Source organism: Rattus norvegicus, chromosome 11, assembly GCF_036323735.1.
Source record: "Rattus norvegicus strain BN/NHsdMcwi chromosome 11, GRCr8, whole genome shotgun sequence".
Lineage (NCBI taxonomy): Eukaryota > Metazoa > Chordata > Mammalia > Rodentia > Muridae > Rattus > Rattus norvegicus.
In genome coordinates, this window is record NC_086029.1 from 4,053,253 (window position 1) to 4,059,218 (window position 5,966).

Sequence of the window (5,966 nt, forward strand, 5' to 3'; positions counted from 1 at the left end):
CTTCCCCATCTTCTGGTTCTTACATTCCTTCCACCCACTCTTTCATGATTTTCTCTGAGCTGTGGAGGAGAATACTTAGCTGTCCTATTTCCACCTGAACAGTCCAACACCACTGATTCCCAGCGCTTTGTCCAGCTGTACCTCTCTGCTCATGGTAGTCTGAGTCTTCATCTCTGATGAGAGCTGAGTGCAACCCTGATATATTGATACAAATATGGATGTTTGGAAGGAAGTTCGACAATGTATTTAGCATTAGGTTCTTTCATAGGGCCTATATCACCCTAACCATAGGTTCTTGACCAGTTTGCAGAACCTGGTTTGTATTCCCTCGTGTGCAATATGCCTTTTATCCGAATGGAAAGCCACTGGTTACTCCCATGACTGCGATGCCACTAACACATTAGGGGCACATCTTTCCTGACGTATTAGCTTGAATGGTTCACCCCCGAGTAAGGTTGTAGATGATTTTCTCCCCTAGAAGCCTACATAGCACTTTCTTGAACCAGGAAGGCTAGCCATTATAGAGGATGCTTCCACCTCAACTTCAGATTGACCCTTCTGTGACCTGTGACCAAAAGAATTCAGTGTCCTCAGTGATAGGGTCTTACCATCAGGTTCTGGAGGTCTACGAAGAACAATTGAAACAACTTGTAAAATTGTGAGGGGTTTTGGGATCTCACTGGTCAACAACTTTCAGGAAGACATCCCAAATCTGGCACTGTGATTTTTTGCTTAATTTTGGTTTTCTGTTGCTCTGATAAATACACTCACCAAAGCCAGCTTTTGAAGGGAAAATTTTATTTCATCTTCTCTGTTCCAGCCCATCATCAAGGAAAACCAGGACAGGATTGTGAAACAGAAAGTACAGAGACTGCTCACTGGCTTGCTTCTAAGCTCACATTCAACTACCTTTACAGAGTCCAGACCCACCTGCATAGGGCGGTGCTGCCCACAGTAGACCAGGCCCTCCAACATCAGTTAACAGTCAAGGAAATGCCACCTAGACATTGTCAAGGCCAATCTGATGGAGGAAGCTCCTCGAGGGAGGTTCTTTCCTCCAAGACTAGCCATCACAAGAAATCAATGAAAATAAAAAGAGAAAAGAAATCAATACCTTCAGGGGGAGCATGGCTTATCCATGGAGGGTGCCTCCATTTGAACTCAACAGTTGATCTTGTAGATATATTCTGTAACATGTTTTATAACCCCTCTCACCAAACCCCGTTCTAACCTAATCACCTAAGGGGAGATGGAGTGGAAAGTCAGTTTTAAAAAAAATAATTGGAGAAGAAAGAAATGCTTCTTGGAAATAAAGCAAAAAAGGAAGCATTTCTGCATCCTAGATGCTTTCCTCGCATCATCTGTGCAAAGATAATGAAAACCGTTACGTTACAGGTACAATAATTTCCAATGTTACAAATCATATAAATAATACTGCTTATCATTCATAAAACACATTGGCACTAATAGTTTTGTTGTGTTTTTCTAACTCACTCCTAATGTAGATCTGATGAACTGGAATTGTTCTCCTGCTCATTTATACATGAGGGAAGTGAAGTTTAAAGGTCGAGCCAATTTCCCAATACTCTAAGCTAATAAATTGCAGAGTAAGACAGCCGCACTTTCTCTGGCTTCATGGCATGGCCTCGTGAGAAATGCAAGTCAGGGTACCTTGGCAGGGAATCCCAAGTATCAGTACATGGCAGCTGAAAGTTGTCTTGGATGCAAGTCTGGGAGTGAGACTCAAGTCAGCCGAGCCCAAGCTCAGGATTCCTGAAACAGAACAACAGAATATGTTAGAGAGTGAGGAGACTAAAATAAACATCTGGGAGTCCTCAGCAGATTGTACAGATCCAGGGCTGACGGTTCATAAGTATGTTGGTCTTTGTGGGGGTGGAAAGGAACACTTATTTAGATCCCTACCTCCTACTATGTGCTACTACAGTGGAGGCAATGCCTTAAGTCCAAGGTTTTTTGTTTTGTTCCTGTGTATGTGTGTGTGTCTGTGTCTGTGTGTGTGTCTGTGTGTGTGTGTGTGTGTGTGTGTGTGTGTGTGTGTACATACATGCACGTGCAGTGTATAATGTAAGGACTAATCCATTTTCTCTTCTACCTTATTCATTGAAGCAGCATTTCTCAGTCAAACCCAGAGTTCACCAATATGACTAGTCTTGACAGCTACCTTGCCCTGGGGATCTGCCCTATCTCTACCTCCCTGGACTGGGATTCTATGTGGGCCACAAAGCCTACCCATCATTTACCTGAGACGTGTGAGCCATCTCCTCAACTGCTAAGGTTCAAGTCCTGGTGTTGGACCCATCTCCTTTACTTTTGTTTTCTTACTCTTTTTTTTTCTTTCTGTCTTGGTCATAATATCAGAACCAGGTTAAGGTATGATTGACTCACTCAAACAATCACTCAAATCCCTCCACACAAATGTGTTCTAATAAGGAGGAGGACCCTGATGACTCTCTGTTCTGTAAAGTCTGACCTTATCAGATGAGTTAAAGGATGGGATTATTCTAGTGGGTGATTGTGGATGCTGTTGTTGATGTTGAGGGAGGCTGGCAAATGAGGGGCCACAGATGAGTCACTTATAATAACACATACAAAGCTGAGTGTGTTAGTACATACCTATTTCTCAATATTCGCGAAGATCACAATTTCAAATCCAGCCTGGGCTACATAGAAAGTCCAAAGACAGCCTGCGCTACATCATAAATCCAAGGCCAGCCTGGGCTACAGAGTAAGTCCATGGCCAGCTTGGGCTACATAGTAATTCCAAGGCCAACCTGGGCTACATAGAAAGTCCAAGGTCAGCTTAGCCTACTTACACGACTCTTCTCCAAACAACAACAGTTTTTTTTTCCTTTTTCATTTCTGTCTCTCTATTTCCTGTACACTGATACCAGTGCTGTGGGTTGGGGATGTGGGGGAGAACTTTCGTCATCTCCGATGGTCCAGGATCTCCCAAGCAGCACGGCAAACCAAACAGAGCAGCAATCAAGTCTGTTTCGACTTTTGCAGAAAAATATGACAAAGCTGAATTGCTGTCTTAAGAAATGTCTCTAATGGGGCTGGGGATTTAGCTCAGTGGTAGAGCGCTTACCTAGGAAGCGCAAGGCCCTGGGTTCAGTCCCCAGCTCCGAAAAAACAAACAAACAAAAAAAAAAGAACCAAAAAAAAAAAAAAAGAAATGTCTCTAAGACGGGACAACGCTTCAGGAGACTGGGCTTGGATCTTGTGTTAGTTTCCTCGTGATAAAAACAATGATGTTCTCAACCAGAGTCTGTTTTGGGAATACAACGCTGTGCTTCCATTTCAACACTGAATAATCTCCATATGGCCTCCCTGGAAATCTTTCTGATATTAAACAGATTAGAGGGGAGACAAGTTGAGTATAAACACTGTCATTAAAAATGATGAATAATTTTTTTTTAAATTTTTGTCTGTGGTACCAGGTTCAGTGTTCTGCATAAACTCTAAAACACGTCAATTTCTTTTTTTTTTCTTTTTTTTTTAATCGCCAAACAGAATGGACCTTATATTTTTCTATCTAGGTCTAATTGAGATGACAAAATACCATTCTTTGCTTTAAAAAAAGAAACTAAATGTGTTTCATTGGCTTTTTTTTTTGTTAATTTCTTATTTTTAGTGTTTTGGGGTTCATTTTAACAATTATTTTTCCATTGAATTAATAATTTTCTTATTTTCTAGTGTAGATAAAATTTAGGTTGTTGATCTTTGTTTCTAATCTAAGAATTAGTGTTGTAAATAAAATTTCTTCTGAGCACCTTCATAGATATATCTCACACATTTTGATACTATGTTTCCTATCTTAGTCTTTTTTTCTTACTGTTACATAGTTTCATTATTTCTTGACATATGTATTACTTGTGAATGTGTAATTTAATGTTTCTGGACTGGGAGACTCCTGTTGTCTCTCATTGAAGACGTCTATTTTAGTTTTGTTGTATTAGCAGAACACATCCCGAGGGGCTGGAGATGCAGCTCAGTGGACAGAGTGCTCACTTGGTTCTCACATCCCTCTGGGCTCCACCAACAATACCTCATAAGCCTGGTGTGGTGCTCCATGCCCATAGTCCCATTACCAGGAGGAGAACCATGAGTTCAAAATCATCCTCGGGTGCATAGGGTGTTTGAGGCCAGCCTGGGCTACATGAAAACTGTATACACAAATACGTCCCAAAGGACATCTTTTCTTAGGCATTTGCCACACTTTGTTCTGTGGTTTCTGAGTGTCTGAAAAGCCCAGGGTACTTGAAGGAAAAGAACATCCTGGTGCTACTAGGGACTGTCAGTCAGAAACATTGGCTGGTGACGCCATCTCATCCAAGCTGGTTTTCTGCCTGCTTCTGTTGCTGATGGGCTGATGCGTGTCCACAGCTTTACTCATGATCGCCTGCTTCCTTTTAGCTGTACCCATTCTTGCTTCCTGCTGAGGCTGTGATGGAGTTAGTGACACAGAGAATTGGGGTCTCCTTCCAGCCCACTGATTCTCTCAACAATAAGTTTTTCTCTGTCAAAATAGTTTCTCTGTTGCCTACATTATCAGAAATAAATAGAACACTCTTTTCTGTTTCATTTTGACACTGGGTTTCATTATGTAGGTAGGGCTGGCCTGAAGCTCACTGTATAAACCAGGTCGGCCTTGAACTCAGAGAGATCATCTTGCTTCTGAGTGCTGGGATTAAGGGGCATACCTGGCTCCTTCTTTTTTTAATTTGTTTTTTAAATTTATCTCTATGGTGTGTGTGTGTGTGTGTGTGTGTGTGTGTTTGTGTGTGTTTGTGTGTGTTTGTGTGTGTTTGTGTGTGTTTGTGTGTGTGTATGTGTGTGTGTTTATGTGAGTGGGTGTGTGTGTGTTTGTGTTTGTGTGTATGTGTGTGTATGTGAGTGTGTGTGTTTTGTGTTTGTGTGTGTGTGTTTGTGTTTGTGTGTGTGTGTGTGTGTGTGTGTGTGTGTGTGTTTTGACCAAAGAGTCCATTAGATCCTCTGCACCCTGGTCCTCTGCAAGAGCAACCAGTGTTCCTAACCAGTGAGCCGTCTTCCCAGCCCTTTCTGCCTGCTCTAAACTCCACTTAATTGTTCATCTTGCCCAGACATGCCTTTAATTCCTACTTTTAGTGTTTGTTTTAATTCAGTGAGTTCCTATTCGATTTTCTCTTGTTTCTTCACACCAGGATGATGTGTATACTTTTGTTTTGGAAGTTTCTCATCGACAACGCTTGAATCCTGGATTTAAAATCCTTGCTGATGATTCTGACAAGGGTTTTCTCTTGGTGCCACCACCAGGGAACTTGTTTTTCTCCTCTGCTTTTCATTTAGAGGGATGGTCATGGGGTGACGTGATTTCCATTTTGACATCGTTTGTCTAAGATGTCAGCAGTCCTGACACTGTGGGTGCAGTGGCTGTTTATCCGTCATAACCTTATGGTGGTGTTTTGGTTTTTCTGGATTTGCCTGATTGAATAAAAAAGATTATACCTCCAGTCCACAGGTATATCTTAGAGGGGTCAGGAAGAGAGGTTCTCAACCTTCCTAACGTAACCTTTTCATACAGCTCCACCAACTGTAAATTTATTTCATTGCTACTTCATAACTTTAATTTTGCTATAGTTATGAATTGTGATGTAAATGTCTGATGTACAGGATATATGATATGTGACTCCTGTGCAAGGGCCATTTGAGCTCCCAAAGGGGTCTCAATCCAAGGGTTAAGGACCACTGACCTGGACTTAGTGGGAGGCCCTTACCGACGTAGATGGGTTGCCCAGTGATGCCGGGGAGGAGTCTCCATCTCTGGAAGGCAAAGGATCTTCCACGATCTGGCTTTTTCCTGGGTCCCTCTGGAATAGTGGGCACACTCTTGATGGTTACTGATGGATCAAATGACTCCAGGCAGTTTTCTTTACATCCTCGAAGATGAGGATTCTAAAAAGGGT